This window comes from Mus caroli, chromosome 3 (assembly GCF_900094665.2).
Source record: "Mus caroli chromosome 3, CAROLI_EIJ_v1.1, whole genome shotgun sequence".
Classification (NCBI taxonomy): domain Eukaryota; kingdom Metazoa; phylum Chordata; class Mammalia; order Rodentia; family Muridae; genus Mus; species Mus caroli.
In genome coordinates this window covers 90,577,008-90,592,731 of record NC_034572.1, presented here as the reverse complement: position 1 = coordinate 90,592,731, position 15,724 = coordinate 90,577,008, and the positions used below count along the sequence as shown (strand labels likewise).

The 15,724-nt window shown below is 47.6% G+C and overlaps 1 long non-coding RNA gene and 3 other non-coding genes across 4 annotated transcripts in view; 1 reads left to right on the top strand and 3 right to left on the bottom strand.

Moving 5' to 3' along the window:
- Window positions 1-9,361: 9,361 nt before the first annotated feature.
- Trnah-gug lies at window positions 9,362-9,433 on the bottom strand. The gene has a single exon. It is a non-coding gene; the product is annotated as a tRNA-His (tRNA).
- Window positions 9,434-9,612: 179 nt separating this feature from the next.
- The window catches only part of LOC110291964, a 10,028-nt gene continuing 3,916 nt past the window's right edge, over window positions 9,613-15,724 (top strand). The window contains exon 1 of the long non-coding RNA XR_002377621.1: window positions 9,613-9,727. This is a non-coding gene — a long non-coding RNA (uncharacterized LOC110291964). The remainder of the gene's footprint in view (window positions 9,728-15,724) is intronic.
- On the bottom strand, window positions 10,330-10,403 carry Trnan-guu. Its single transcript has one exon. It is a non-coding gene; the product is annotated as a tRNA-Asn (tRNA).
- LOC115030673 lies at window positions 11,192-11,357 on the bottom strand. Its single transcript, XR_003836279.1, has one exon. It is a non-coding gene; the product is annotated as a U1 spliceosomal RNA (small nuclear RNA).

Below are 15,724 nucleotides of genomic sequence, written 5' to 3'. Positions count from 1 at the left end.
AGAATGGGCAGGAACGGAGCAGTCTTGGCTTCCAAAGCTCCGTCTTTGTCCCGTTCCATGTTGCTGCTGTTTCCTGACACTGATTTCGAGAACAGTGATTACACAGCCTTTCTCCCTGAGATGGAGGACGAAACCTGTTAAGATGCATGGAGGGATAGAGTAGGGAGGGAGGTGTTGCCGGTCGGTCTGTGAAGAGATTGAAGCCTCAAGTTTCAAGGGTCAGTGGGTTGGTGCACACCTTAATTCCAGCACTCAGGAGGCAGAGGCAGGAGAAACTGTGAGTTCTAGGCCAGCCTTGGCGACAGTGTAAGCACCTGTCTTTAAAACAGGGTTGGCGGTACCTGGGGAGGACTGGAGATGTGGTGGTGACTGGGGAGGGACTGGGGAGGACCGCTGAAGATGGAGATTATGTGTTCAAGCCAAGGTAGAAATGTCTCACTCCCAAATGAGATGTAATGAAGTTAAGAATTACTTTACGTGGAGTTGGAGAGACGGTTCAGGGATTAAGAGTACTGCTGCTCGGCAGAAGGCAGGAGTTGTGTTCCCATAGACAACTGTGTTGTTCCAGCATCCAACCAGTGACCTCTGCTGGCCCCCAGCGGAATTACATTCACATCCATAAACACACATTCAAGACGTCCACAAAAGTTAAAGAAAATATTTTAAAATTCTTCTTTAAATCATCAGGATAAATATAAAAATGTTAAAAATAAAAACTTTTTAAAAATTACTCTATGTTACGTGCGTTCAGAAAGCAGCCCTCCTCAGGCCCCTCTCCTGAACGGTTCTCAGCTCCCAGCGCTTTCATCCAGTGTCCTGGTGCGCTTTCTATTGCTGGGATAAGCACCTTGACCTAAAGCTACTCGGGAAAGAAAGGGTTTCTTTCAGATTACATTTATAGTCCATCACTGAGAGAGGGCAGGACAGGAAGCGGGAGGAAAGACTCAAGCAGAGGCCATGAAGAAACAGTGCTGACAGCTTGTTCCCCATGGCTTGCTCAGTCTGCTTTCTTATACCACTCAGGGCCACGTGCCCAGGGCTGGCATAGCCCACAATGGGCTGAGCCTTCCCACATCAGTTATAATCAAGAAGATGTCCCGCTGACTTGCACACAGGCCAATCCAATGGAGCATCTTCTCAATTGAGGTTTGTCTTTCCCGTTTGACTCTGGATTGTGTCAGGTTGACAAGAACTGACCACTACATCTGTTCGCTTTGTTTTGTTTTTATTTTTTTCTTTGCTGATGCTAGATCAGGTTAGTGCCTCATCCTAGGAATGGATCTCTGTCCATTTCTTGATATATCTCATTTGGTGTGTTTTGTCTGTTTTAGATAGGGTCTCACAATGTGGCACAGGCTAGCCTGAAACTTTAAGTTCTGGCTTCTAAAGAAAAGAAGAAAATAAAACTATATCTGTGTATGTATGAAATAAAACATATTAGCTTAGGACCTTGTATAGTGGCACAGGCCTTTAATCCCAGACAGAGGCAGGAAGCTGTCTGTGTATCCCTGGCTGTCCTCAAACTCACTCTTAGACCAGGCTAGCCTTGAACTTACAGAGATTCCCCTGCCTCTGCCTCCGAAGTGCTGGGATTAAAGGCACACACACCGTTTGTTCCTTTTCAATGAGGGTTACTTCTGAGTGTCAGGGGATCCCCTTTATGGGTTGATATGGTCATGAGTCACCTGGATATGTTCAGTGATTGAGAATCCACAGCTAACCTGTAAGATGAGCATTGCTCTCTGCGTTTTTAAGCATCTACAGCAAAAATTCAGCAATGGTTTCAGCCAATGACTGAGCAGGCCTCAAGTCCAACCAGAAAACAGTTTGTTACTCCCTAAATAGCCACGACGCTATTGTAGTAGTGTCTGCATCTTACTTAGAAGGTCAGTGTTGTAGATACAGGGTCCAGCATGAGACCTTGGATGCCATTTCTTCCACAGTGGCCTGCCTGCTGCCTCCTGGCACTATGGAAGCTAGAAGTTTGCTGCTCGGTTCTAGATTGATTTCTCCGTGCTGTGCAACCAGGATGTACGATGTCCTCAGTATTGCTTTGTGACCAAGAGCCATGGCAGTGTCTGTATCACTGGGGTGGAGTGGAGGCTCAGACACTCTTTAGAAGTTGATTTTTCTCACTGGGTGGTGATGGTGCACGCCTTTAATCCCAGCACCCAGGAAATAGATGCTGGTGGATCTCTGAGTTCGAGGCCAGCCTGGTCTACACAGTGAATTCCAGAAGAGCCACAAAAGCTGTCAGGAAGGAAGGCAGGAAAGAAAACAAGAAAGAAAAGCAGAGTTGCCAGTCTTCTTTGGGTAACTTTTTAGTCATTAGCGCCACCTGCTGACAATTTGTGGAAGTGGAAAGTCAGAATTTAGAATTACTGGTCACAGGTGTGTGTGTGTGTGTGTGTGTGTGTGTGTGTGTGTGAATGCTCAGCTTTTGCTTTAAAAAACTGTAGACCNTTTTATTGGATATGATTTTGAGAATGACCCACTCTGGAGAATGAAAATGGATCTTGTGATAACAGTAAAGTAGCAAGCATACCCAGGCAGTGGTGATGCACACCTTTAAGCCAGCACTTGGGAGGCAGAGGCAGGCTGAGCTCAAGGCAAGCCTGGTCTACAGAGTGAGTTCCAGGACAGCCAAGGCTACACAGAGAAACCCTGTCTTGAAAAGCTACATAAAATAACTGTTCTATTTTCTTTCCCTGCCATTTTGCGATTTTCCCAAGTTTGTTTGAATGCCCCATTTTTTTTTTCTAGCCCATTCACTAAAGGAAGAGGAAAATGTGGACTACCATTTTGCTTGTTTCTTGTTTTTGTTTTGTTTTGTTTTGAGACAGTATTTCTCTGTGTAGCCCAGGCTGGCCTGGTTCTCATGGAGCTCTGACTTCCTCTGCCTCCCGAGTTTTGTGATCAGAGGTGTGGGCCACCGTGCTGGGGTTTCCCTACCCCCTTTAAATGGCAGCTTTATTTAGGTGTACTTGATTTACAGTAAGTTGCACACATTGGCAGGGTGTGACTTTATGACTTGTAATATATGTGTCTGCCAACCAAGCACGATCTCTGAGTTCAAGGCTGGGCTGCTTTACAGAATGAGTTCCAGAACAGCCAGAGTTACATAGTGAGACCTTGTCTCGAGAAACAACAACAAAATGTATATATGTGCATGTATATGTCTATGAAATGATTGGTCCATCAAGGTAATGAGTATGTCACCACCCCCAAGTGTCTCTTTTGCCTCTCTCCTTCTCTCTGGCTATCTGTAGGCATTTAATTGACCATCCCTAACTTTTTGTCAGCTTGCATCTTCTCCTTTTGTATAAGAGGAAGAAAATAGTAATAGAGTGTCCCCCCCTCCCCAAGTCTTCATGCAGCCCAGCTGTCAATGGATCTATGATCCTCCCAAATGCTGGAATTCTAGGCTTGTGCCAGCTTGCCAGACCCCATTTCATTAACTTATTTATTGAGTCTAAGTTTCCACTGTTGACCTTGAACATTTTTTGAGATCCTCCTGCTTCAGCTCCAGCTACCTGCCCTCGTTTTGATGCAGTCTGTCTCTTGGTGTTGAAGTGGTGGGACTTACAAGGGACAGACCATAGTGAATAGCGTTGGTCACTGGCGAGCTCTGCAATTTGGAGAGATTGAGGTAGTTCCCAAGGGCCCCAGTTAGTTCTCACTAGAGCAACTTTCTATAAGAGAAAGCCAACCCTAGAATTTTAACTTTTCTAGCTTCCTGTCCCTCTGTGTCTGTCTCTCACACTGCCATGACAACATCTACCATGGTGTCCTTATCAGAGCCAAGTCATTGCTGGTGCTCAGTTAAACAAGCCTCTTTTCTTTATGAAGTTATCCAGTCTCAGGCACTTCGTTATAGCAACAGAAGACAAGGCTGCAGCAGATTTCCTTCACTGTGCGCTATCACGCTGAGATGTTGCCATGCCTTCTCAGACTTTATCTCTTCATGCTACTGCCAAGCCATCATAGCAAGCACAGATTGTGTGCCCCTTACCTGTTGGTGGCTGTTTCTAATCAGTTTCCTCCTAATTGAGACATTCCCTTCTGGAGGAGGGAGGGAGCTCCAGAAGCTAATAAAAGGTATGAGGTTTCAGTTCAGAAGTTTCTAAATGCTGGGCGGTGGTGGTGCACACCTTTAATCCCAGCACTCAGGAGGCAGAGGCAGGCAGATTTCTGAGTTCGAGGCCAGCCTGGTCTACACAGTGAGTTCCAGGACAGCCAGGGCTACACAGAGAAACAACAACAAAAATTTCTAGATGCACAAGACCCGAGTGTCACATAAGCAGTGGCAGTTGCTAGGGAGGGAAACTTGCAGAAGTGCCTATAGGTTGTTCAGTGAGATCCAGGCATACAGTTTTCACAAGCTGTCACCCATTTAGGGCCTGGCTTCCCAGGGATGTGACAACATTTGAGTCAGCCATGCTTCTGCCTGGGATCCCATTAAATTCACCATTTCACCCCAGCCAGGTTTGGATGGTGTCTTCCTTGCTCTGTCATGGTGTCCTATCTGGAGAGAACAGACATTTATGTGCGTCCTCTCAAGAAAAGTCACACGCTACCAGCATTTGGCAGTTACAAAGAAAACTTTCCTGTGAGTTTTGGGTGGAGATCTTATCACTGCTTTTGAATCCGTTCCCAGGAGCAGAATGTCTAGATTTATGGCAAATGTATACTTTTATTGTTCTTCTGTTTAAAGAACTCATTTAGCTTCATGTGTATGAGTGTTTTATCTGCACGCACATGTGTCCTGCATGCAGGCAAGGTGCCCACAGAGGTTGGAAGATGGTGCAGAATCTCCTGGAACTAGAGTTACTGATAGTTGCAGGCTGTCGTTTGGGTGCTAGGATCCAAACCCAGGTACTTTGGGTAAGCAGCCAGGTCTCAGTGAGCCACCTCTCCAGCCCTCTCTTCTCTCCTTTTGTAACAGGATCTCATTTGGCCCAGGCTGGCCTCATCCCTATGTAACTGAGGAGAACCTTGAATTTCTGATCCTGGGCTGGTGAGATGGCTCAGTGGGTAAGAGCACCCGACTGCTCTTCCAAAGGTCCGAGGTTCAAATCCCAGCAACCACATGGTGGCTCACAACCATCCGTAACGAGATCTGGCGCCCTTTTCTGGAGTGTCTGCAGTGTGCTTACATATAATAAAAATAAATAAATCTTTAAAAAAAAAATTCTGATCCTTCTGCCTCAGCTCTTGAGTGCTGGGCTTAGTGGATCGAATCACCATGCCCTTTGATGCCGGGCTAGGGATGGAACTCAGGACTTCCTGCATGCTAACAGGCACTCCACCAATCAAGCTACACCCCCAACTCCTCTGTCTGTCTGTCTGTCTCTACCTTTCTCTCTCCCTCCCTTCTCTCCTAAGGCTCTTACTTTATACACCCTTGGCTGTTCCACGTATTACCTACATGGACAAACTAGTCAATCCTGGAGCTTACAGTGGGCCTCATGCCTCTGCTGCCTAAGTAGAATCGCAGTCAGATTCCATGATGCCAAGATTGTCTACGCCCGCCAAGGAGCTGAGAGAGCTCAGCTGATAAAGTGCTTGATATGCAAGCATGAGCTACTGATTTTGATTCCCTCAAATCTTTATTTTAAAAGCTAGTCGTGGAGTTAAAGAGCACCTGCTGTTCTTTTTTTAAAAAAGATCTTATTTATTTTATCTATATGAGTACACTGTAGCTGTCTTCAGACACACCAAAAGAGGGCATCAGATCCCATTACAGATGGTTGTGAGCCACCATGTGGTTGGTGGCTCAGAGCAGCCAGTGCTCTTAACTGCTGAGCCATCTCTCCAGCCCACACTTGCTGTTCTTATAGAGGAGTTGGGTTTGATTTCTAGCGTTCCTAAGGCAGTGTTGTGGGTTGCCCTGGTGCTGTTTGTATTTTGATGTTAATTCTACTCCCTCTAGAAGAGAAATAGATTATGTATTCAGGTGATCTCACCGAACCTTCTCCCCATTCTGACTGGTCAAATAAAGGCTAATGATTGGGCAGTGGATGGGAAAGGTGGGAAGGGTGGTCTCACAGAAGGGGAGGAGTGAGAGATGGAGGAAAAGGAGGTACAAGGAAGATGGAGCAAAGGGGGGTCTCATAGCTGGGGAATAAATTAGTATAGTGGTAGATCTGCCCAACCTAGGCATATAGCTTATAATATCTGGTTGTGTGTGTGTGTGTGTTTTAATACAGGCTTATTGTTGTAAGAAATTACTGCAACGTTTGGTGTGCCAATCAATGTATAGATAGCTTAGAACTCAACTAACCTGAGATAAAAGTTCACCCCATCACCACCAGTACCCTGCCCTGAATAAACGTCTGGGGCACGATCTAGGGCTGCAGCAGTGTGTGGATTGAAAGTCTGAGGGAACAAAAAACAAAAAACAAACCAGTAATTAACCTTCTAAAGCTTTCTCACAGGCGAAGTGGGCTGATTCGCCTTAGGGAGCCTTCCTGTGCTCTCTTACCCCGAATGCCCCAAGTCTAAACAGGTCTCAGACCAGCCAGCCCCGCTCTACCAACTGAGATTGACTGGCAAACGCCACAGGCTCGCAAACAACAGCAGATCGGTCCAGAAATGAACTACAGTGTCCCAAGGAGAACAGCAGAGGGAGACAAAGGTACAACAAACTCCAGATCAGGTAAGAAGATAATTTTTAAGATAGTTAAAGATGAGAAACAAAATAAATACCTTTTGGATTTTATGGGGTGATATTTTGAACGGTGTGACAGGGATAGATTTAAAGGAAATTGACACTTTGTCAGTTATAATTATTACAATATTGAATAGCTTGATTTACTATGTCTACTATGTCTTCTCAAGAGACAGAGCTCTAGATAAAAAATTACAAACCTTAGAAAAAGGATTAAATGAAACATTGGAAAAGATGCTAGAACAAAAGATGCAGAAATTCAATGATCAGACTGAACAGCAAAGAGGTAGCAATAAAGTTTGGAAGCAGAGTCTAGAAGATAATTTACTAAAACTAGTAAATCAAAAAATAAGGTAGATGCTGCAATATCAGAATTACAACACGAAGAGAAGTTAGAATCACGGAAGCAGGGCCTAGAACAGAAGGTACAGAAATTTACAGAGCAGCATGAGCAACAGAGAGAGAAATTTAAGACCTGGCAACATGGCCTAGAGGAAACACTGGAACTAAAGATAAGGGATTTATAGGTCAGGGTAAGCAACAGAGAGAAGAAAATGAAGGTGGGAGACAGGGACTGGAAAAGATGCTAGAACAAAGGATGCAGCAGACTGATCCTTTGATCCCAGATCAGACTGAGCGGCAGAGAGAAAATAATGAGGAGTGGAAGCAAGGCTTGGAGGAGAACCTGTTAAAATTAATCAATCAAAATAAAATAGACAGCAGAGTACCAGAATTACAACATAAAGAAAAAATTAAAATGTGGAGGCAGAACCTTGAACAGAGAGTACGGGAACTCAGGGAACAGGGGGAGGAAAAGGGGACAACTCCTGATTTAATCCCCCCAAGACTGGAAGGCTATAGCAAAAGCAATACTAGAACCTGCATCACATTAACAATGGTTCTTATGGTGGAGAGACAAGGCAAAGGCGATAGCAGGAAAAAATAGAGCCAGAGTAGAGCGATTCCACAGATCAGCTGCTTTGCTGGGATAGAGGTGCAGGCTGTATACAATGAAGAAACCTTGGCATTACATCACTCTGCAGCCTTAAATACTGGGACAAAGCCACAGAATCAGGGAAAAGATTTGAACCATTTTCTCAGATCATGCGAGGTCCAAAGGAAGTATTCCCTGACTTTTTGCAAAGGCTGACTTCAGCTGTGGAAAGGCGTGTATCAGATCTAGCAGCAAGAAAGGCAATGATGGAGTCCTTAGCTTTTGAAAATTCGAATGCCGAATGCAAAGGAGTAACCAGACCACCGAGGGCAAGGGCAGCATCAATAGACGAGTGGATTAGATATACAGCTGATGTTAAACCTTGTTCACCTGATATGACCTTAGTAGGAGAAGTCGCCACTAGAGGCCCTGAGATGACCCAAAATTTCAAATGTCTTAATTGTGGTGAGCAGGGTCATTTCAGAATAAACTGCAGAGAAAACCAAATTAATCCCAAAAGGGAGCCCATGCCTCCTGGAATATGTGTGGCAAAGGCTGGCACTGGACTAGGGAATGTAGAGCTATAACAGACAAATGGAGCAATATTTTAGCAAAATACTCCCAGGGCTCTTGCAGGCCCCAAGGCAGACAGGGAGAGTTCTCTTCCTCAGGACAATTGAACATCATTGTTCTAAAAACAGATGTGTGAGACCAGACGAGGCTGAGGCGAGTTCTACAAACAATTTTTAAAAACTAAAAAGGGGCCCAAAATGAATATTTTGGCAAACTTCTATAGAAGGTCAAAGGCCCAAGCTTAAAATATTACTAAACAATATTGAGATTGAAGGGATGGTGGGCACTGGAGCAGAGGTCACCACTATCTCTCCAAAATCTTAGCCTTCAGATGGGCCACTTCAAGAAGTAGACATCCTGTTTCAGGGAGTTGGACTCTATTCCGAATAAAGCAAAGCACCAGATGGTTTAAATGTACAATGCCTGAGGGCCAGATAGGAAAATTAAGGCCATATGTGGCTGATACAGCCATAAACTTATGGGGAAGAGATCTGTTACAACAGTGGAAAACAACTTAATATCCCTCAGTTTCAGAGGTCAGCCACAAAACCTGTCAGGCTCCTAATTAAAAAAAAAAAAAAAATCAAATTAGTTAAGGAACGTTATCAAAGACAGTTACAAACTGTCCAGGCTGCCCATAAACAAGACAAGGCAGAGGCTGACAATTCAACTCTACATCAAGGAGCCAGTGCTGATAAAACACCAGCGACCACCACTAAGGTGGTTGACTGACCAACCCATTTGGATTAATCAATGATCTACGACAAAAGAAAAACTACAGGCACTAGAACAGCTAGTCCAGGTGTGTGTGTGTGTGTGTGTGTGTGTGTGTGTGTGAGAGCACATAGAGGAGTCCACCAGCCCTTGGAATTCTCTGGTAAATCTGGCAAGGTAGACTGGCAAATTTTGAGAACACATGAGAAAGCGTGGTTGGTTGACAGGGAAGATACCGAGCTCAAAAGTGAAAATTAATTAATTAAAAATTAAAAGATAAAAACAATAGTAATAATAACAACAACACTGCTTTTTGTTTTTGTCTTTTCCCCTAGTTCCTCTAAGTCAGCAGTAGGAGTCCTTGAAGAAAGGAGCCTGGAGTCTGTGGCAAGCAAGACATTGATTAGGGGAATGAAAGGTTCCTACAAACAGGAGGCAAGAAAGCAGGATATGGAGCAAGAAGGACGACATGCCGTGACTCGGATTCGAACCGAGGTTGCTGCGGCCACAACGCAGAGTACTAACCACTATACGATCACGGCGAGCCACGCGCCCGGCGAAGTGCGATGCGCGTTCACAGGGTGCAGGCGCTGTTGGCCGAGCCTCGGTCAATCCAGTCCCGCCGGGTCCCTCGGCGCCCGCTCCCCGCTGGGCATCGACGCCCGGACTGAGCTGCCCGCCCCGGCGGAGCGCAGGCCGGCGCCCGGTGCGGACCGCGGAGCGGTCTCTGCTCGCTTCGGCGGCTTCAGCCCGGCCTGACTGGTGCCCGCTGCGTCGGGAGCAGCCCCGAGCGCACGCGCCTGGGCGTCAGCTGGACCACCCACGGTGAGGGTGAAGTCCGTGTGTGGGTCGTGGCCATTCTTGCAGGCGCAGAAGGAGCCCCTTAAGCTACCCCAAGCCCGCGATAGACCTCCATCGCCGTCGTCTCCGGGGCACCTCGGGAGGGGGCGAAGTGCTATGGGGTCGAGCCAGCGGTCCAAGGACATTCCTAGAAGCAAGCCAGGGGTGTAAAGTTCCTACCTTTTGTACATCAAAAGAACGCAGCTCAGGGTGGAGCAAGGGCCCTATGATGATAGCGTTTACCTGTGTTACTCAAATCTGGAGACTTGTACGATAATTTATTATTTTTTTTAAAATTAAAGTATTCCCAGTCTACCCGCTTCCAAATACACCAGGCGGGGGGTTGTCCACAGATGGGTGTTGTCCCCAAGTTTTTCTCTTTGCAAAGAAAACAACAAAAAGTGAAAAGTTTTAGAGGCAGGCATGTGACAGATAACCAACCTGTGACCGACAGGCAAGGTTAAAGAAAGGCCTTGCTTGTCTTGAGTTTGCCCGCTGTGTAGGGCGTGTGAACTTGCTGGGTTTACACGAGTGACGAGAGGATTAACGGTTTAATAAGCAAAGCAGGCTGTTAAAAGCCTAGGTGAGGCCTGTCTGTCGTCCCTGGGTGGGCTCGAACCACCAACCTTTCGGTTAACAGCCGAACGCGCTAACCGATTGCGCCACAGAGACGGCGGTGAGCACGTCACGCCGGTTCCTTGTTCAGGCGGACGTCACCGCGGCGGCCACACCTGTGAGGACCGTGGGACTCGTGGCAACGTGTAGCCGGCGTCTCCCAGACGCTGGGGTCCCGCCGCCCCCGGGGGATCGGGGGCCCATGGGAGCCCCACGCTGACGGGGTCGCGGCCCGAGCGCCCAGCAGGGCTCCGCGCAGATCCGGAGCACGGACGCGCGAGGGGCTGGTCACCCGGGGCGTGCGCTAGAGCCCAAAAAAAGAAAAAGAGAAAAAGAGAGAAAGAAAGGAAGAAAAGCAAAAGCCAATGGACAAAAGAATTGCTTCCTAGCAGCCGTTTCTGTCTTCAAGTAGAAGACTATGAGGGGTGACTGATTTGTTAGCTTTAAAACTTGTATGCAGTGTGAGTGGTGTGCAGGTCTGTTGCGTGTTAAGCACTGGAACCAAGAAGAAAACGGCTGGAGTTTGAAACCCAATTTTGAGAGATACGCTCCTTGGGTGCTCTTTAGCATTAAGAAATAAAAACTCCCAAGAAGTCAAATCTTTCTCTTAGAACCTAAAATTACCTAAGGTGTCATTTTTCTAAGGCCACTTGACAAACAGCCACTTCTGCAGACTTTTAAATAGATAAAGTACAGATGGAAGGAAGGACGAGGGTGCCAGAGGGCCTTCAAAAAGTTTGAAGAAGGAAATCAGCTTAGGCAAGGGTTCTCTCTAAAGTGAAAGAGAAAGGCTACAAGAGCACAGAATGACAAAAAAAGTAGCCTGCTTTTGGTTACCAAGTAAACAGGGGAGCGCGCGAACGCAGCTCCCCCACTACCACAAATTATGCAGTCGAGTTTCCCGCATTTGGGGAAATCGCAGGGGTCAGCACACCCCAAAGTGCAATGGGTGAGCCTCGCCCTGGGAAAACCACCTTCGTGATCATGGTATCTCCCCTGCCAGGTAAGTATGCTCTCTCAGCGCCCGGCCCCGGCTCACACCCGCCGCCCCTGCACTCTTTACACACGGTCACTTAGCCACGCCCGATCTCGGGCCTCTCTTGTCGCACACGCTGTCTCGGCGCTCCGCTGACATCTGGGGACCCGCGTTCTCTCCCACGCCGCGCGAGAAATCCCTCGCGTTGCCCCCGCGGCTGCGGACGCCGCAGCCCCTGCGCGACCTTCATCTGCATAACCCCGCCCCGTCAGCCACCCAGGAGTGACATCACGCCCCTATCTTTCGCTGCCCGGTCCCGGGCCTGTTGGACTTTCTCATTTGCGCAGTGCTGGGGCGTTGAAGGCCCAGGGACAAGTCACCTTGCACCGGCTCTTACCCCTAACTGGCCGCTCGTGGCCACCCCCCAGGTCCCAACATCCTTGTGGCCGACTCTTTTGGGTATGGACGAACGGACGCCCGTCTTCTCCAAGTCGGAGCACAGGAGTCGGGCAGCACAGGAGCCAGCCCTACCGCAGGGGTGTCCCTGCGCGGCTCCAACCTGCATGCCTGCCTGCCGCGGGCCTCCGCCGCTGTTCTTTAAAAGGCTCTTGATGTATTTACCTGTCGTTTTCTGCGTTCTCTTCTACAGAAACATCACGAAACCGACACTGAGTTGGGACATTGGTATGGTGGGGTTACCCAAGTCTGGGTTCCCGGTCCTGGGCACCCAATAAGCCTGGCGTAGGTGCTAGGAGCTGAACTTACTCTCTGAGCCATCTCTCCAGCCCCTTGTCTTTGTTTAGAGTGTCCTGTGTTCTTGATGTACAAAGCACAATGCTTCTCCAACAAGGAGAACAGAGGAACGAGGCTGCCTGGCTAACTGGCTTCCTGGGATTATGGAGTGCTGGTGCTAAGGATGATACCAGTTGGCAGCCTGGTTATCTGGGGGCCTAGCTCAGCCGTGTTTGTGTTGCATTCTCCTGACTGCTAGGTAAATATTTCGAAAAGTAAATTAAGATCCCATACTTGGGAGACAGAGGCGGGTGGGTCTCTGTGAGTTCAAGGCCAGCCTGGTCTACATAGTGAGTTCCAGGACACCCAGATGTGATAGTGAGACCCTGTCTGGAAAAGGTCTGGCTCAGCAGATAAGAGCATTGACTGCTCTTCCAGAGTTCCAGAGTTCAATTCCAAGCCACCACATGGTGGCTCACAACCATCTGTAATGGGAACTGATGCCCCCTTCTGGTGTGTCTGAAGACAGCTAAGCTACAGTGTACTCATTTAAATAAAATAAGATGAGAAAACAAACAAACAATGAAAAACCATATCCTGGCTCCAGGTAATTGTTTTTCAGTTTAACCTCGTGAAGGATGATGCAAATTCTTTGTCCTAGGTGGATGAGAGGGAGTGATGGTCAAGGCACACTGTCAGTACCTGAACGTCTAAGGCATGGGAAGGAAAGACAGAGGGAGAGGACCCATCAGATCTCTGCCCACAGCTTCCGAGGAAGAGAGACGAGTTCCGGAGCATTTTGCAGTTATCTCCTATCTAGCTACAGGTGGAAGTCTGAGTCCTGAGTACGCTCACTGAAGTTTCTAGATTTTTTGTGTTCCAGAAGCTAGCTGAGACCCGTTTACTGACAAAGGAGAAGCAGAGAAACACAGACTCGGGCCCCTTCACCATCGTTTACACAGCATCTGCTTCTTCCTTTTGTGTATCGTGGGTTTTCCTCACCCGTGGCCTTTTATTGTATCCAGCCTGGCCGCAGAAGAGTCTGCAGACTTTAAAAAAAAAAAAAAAATCTGTGAAAAACAGGAGGTGAGGCCCCCGAGGAGCCCAGAAGGAGCCCCTTTCTAACAACAGCAGGAAAAAGAGGAAGAAGTGGGGGGAATGGACTAATTAAGATGCTTGAAGTTGCTGAGTAGCTCAGCAGAGACAGTGTGCTTCCTGCTCTGTGACCCCTCCCTCTGGGGCTTCAAGTCTCAGGCCCCTTCTTTCTGGAAGCATTCTCCTTGCTTAGTCTCAGAAAACAGGCCCAAGTCAGCTGGAGCTAGTAGCTCATGCCTGCAATCCTAGCCATTGAGAGACTGAGGCAGGAGGACCACAGCGACCTCGATGCTGTACCACAGGACGATCTGAAGGTAGCCTGGGCTGCGGTCCTGTCAAACAAACAGAATCGGTGATCTGTGTCACCGATTACAATAAAAGGCCACGGGTGAGGAAAACCCACGATACACAAAAGGAAGAAGCAGATGCTGTGTAACCCGAGTCTGTGTTTCTCTGCTTCTCCTTTGTCAGTAAACGGGTCTCAGCTAGCTTTCTGGAACACAAAAAAATCTAGTTCTAGGTGTGAGGACTGTTTATCTGTGGGTAAGGTAGTCCTCCGGGCTCCAGGACCTGCCTTATTTGCTCAAGTGGGGATAGAGAGAGAGAGAGTAGTTCCTGCATCCTCTCCCCACTCGGCACACAGCACAACCCCCACTGTTGCATTAGCTGAGGTGCAGTGTTCACACACTGGGTCCTGTCCATCAGGACCAAGATCAGACGAATGGCTCTCACTCAAATACAGAGCGAGTGCTCAATATGCCCTAGGCCTTAGGATAGCTGCCCAGGGTGATTACAAGCACACACACACACACACACACACACACACCACAAAAGCACCTAATGAGGGACTGATAGCCAGGCCAACAGCAACAGATTTAAAGTGCATGGCAGTGATGTGGCAGGGAGGGAAGGGGCAGAGGAGAGAGTACATTCAGTCATGTGACTACTCAACAAAATTTAGGTTGGGGGGGATGGCATCGTCCTTTAAGTGCCCCAGAGGTCAGGGAAGAGGCTGAGGCAGAGGTAGGCACATCTCTGTGAGTTCTGAAAGCAAAGGGGGCACAGTAAAGGAACTGCAACAGGACCCTTCCATGGTATGGTCACAAGGAAGGCTTTTATTGTAGGTAAAATTAGACAATGCATCCAGATATATATGCAGGGACAAAAGTACTGTAGGAACCGGAGTGTGGACCACTTCTTTCAATATCTAAGCAGTTATATATTTTACTTTATGTGAAATAATGTTTAATACTTTTATGTTAGAATAGAAATTGTAGGAAGAGTCATCCTGACACCACAAGTCCCAAAGCAACTGAGAAGAAAGTCTCCGATAAAAGACCACATCCATAACTGTCCAAATAAAGCCAGATGCATTCTGGGGTGTTCCTGGAAGTGGACAACTGGCTGCCTCGCCCTAAGTCAAGACTTCAAAGAGCAGCCCTTGCTGTGTTCTTGAAGTCTGTATTATAGGAGAGCTGCCATGTTCACAGGTATGCGATCAAAAAATCCATAGAAAGGGAAGGACCAAGGGCATTGCTATGTGAATGGATTGCAAGCAGTTTACAGCAGATCCAAGACACAGGAACTTCTCTTTATTTTAACATAAAATCTTCATTAGTTATTTGGGAATCTTATGTCATACATTCCTATCCCCCTCAACTCCCAATCCTCCCATGTCTGCTCCATGTACCCCCCACCCACCCAAATGAAAGGAATAGAGAACATGGTCAAAGTCCTAGTGGCCATCCCATGCCTCCCAAGGGAGGCTGAGCTGTTCTCCACCTGCATCCTTGTTAGAGGCCACTGACCATGGAGAGCTATACTCCAGACCCCCCATCACAATTTTTTTAAAAAATCTCCTCTCTGGACTGTTACCTTCGAGGTGGGGGTGTAGGCGGGGGTTGGCACAGAAGCCTTTCATGTTCGTCTCCAAAGGAAGGAAAAATTTCCACATCACTACATAGCTCTTCCATCTTTCCAGCTTCTCCATCTCACATTCATCGACGTAGCACCACTGGAAGCTGCCGTGTGTCACACACTATATACCCTTTTGCCCAAATCGCTTTAATGAATGCTCACTGCAGTGCATCACTGCTCTGCTTCAAGGGCTCTGGCTTCTGCTACACCATCAATACTGGATCCTCACTGGGACTCCTTTCAGACATCCTGCTGTTGCCAAGAGCCATGGAGATCCTGCAACTTCATCCCCAGGATCTGTCCCTTTATGTGCCCGGCAGCTCACACATGAATGGAGTAGATGTGGGGGTTGGGCCACTCAGGGCCCTGCATCTGGGCTGAGTGATAGCCGAGTTGGTCAGCCCTGCCCTCCACTGAGCCCCACACTGCAGAGCTGACCTACAGTTAGTGGTGGTGACACGGGAACTTACTCTTAATTACAAATAGAAGCCTTACTTTGCCAGGACTTAACACAGGAAAACAGTAACTTCTCAGTTACAAATAAAACCCTTTACTTGCAAAGCAACTTAAAACAAGCAAGACCTCATTCTTAACTGTCTTGATCGCAAACAGAAACCTTAATCTGCAAGGTATATTATTCCTGTTTCCATCTCACAGC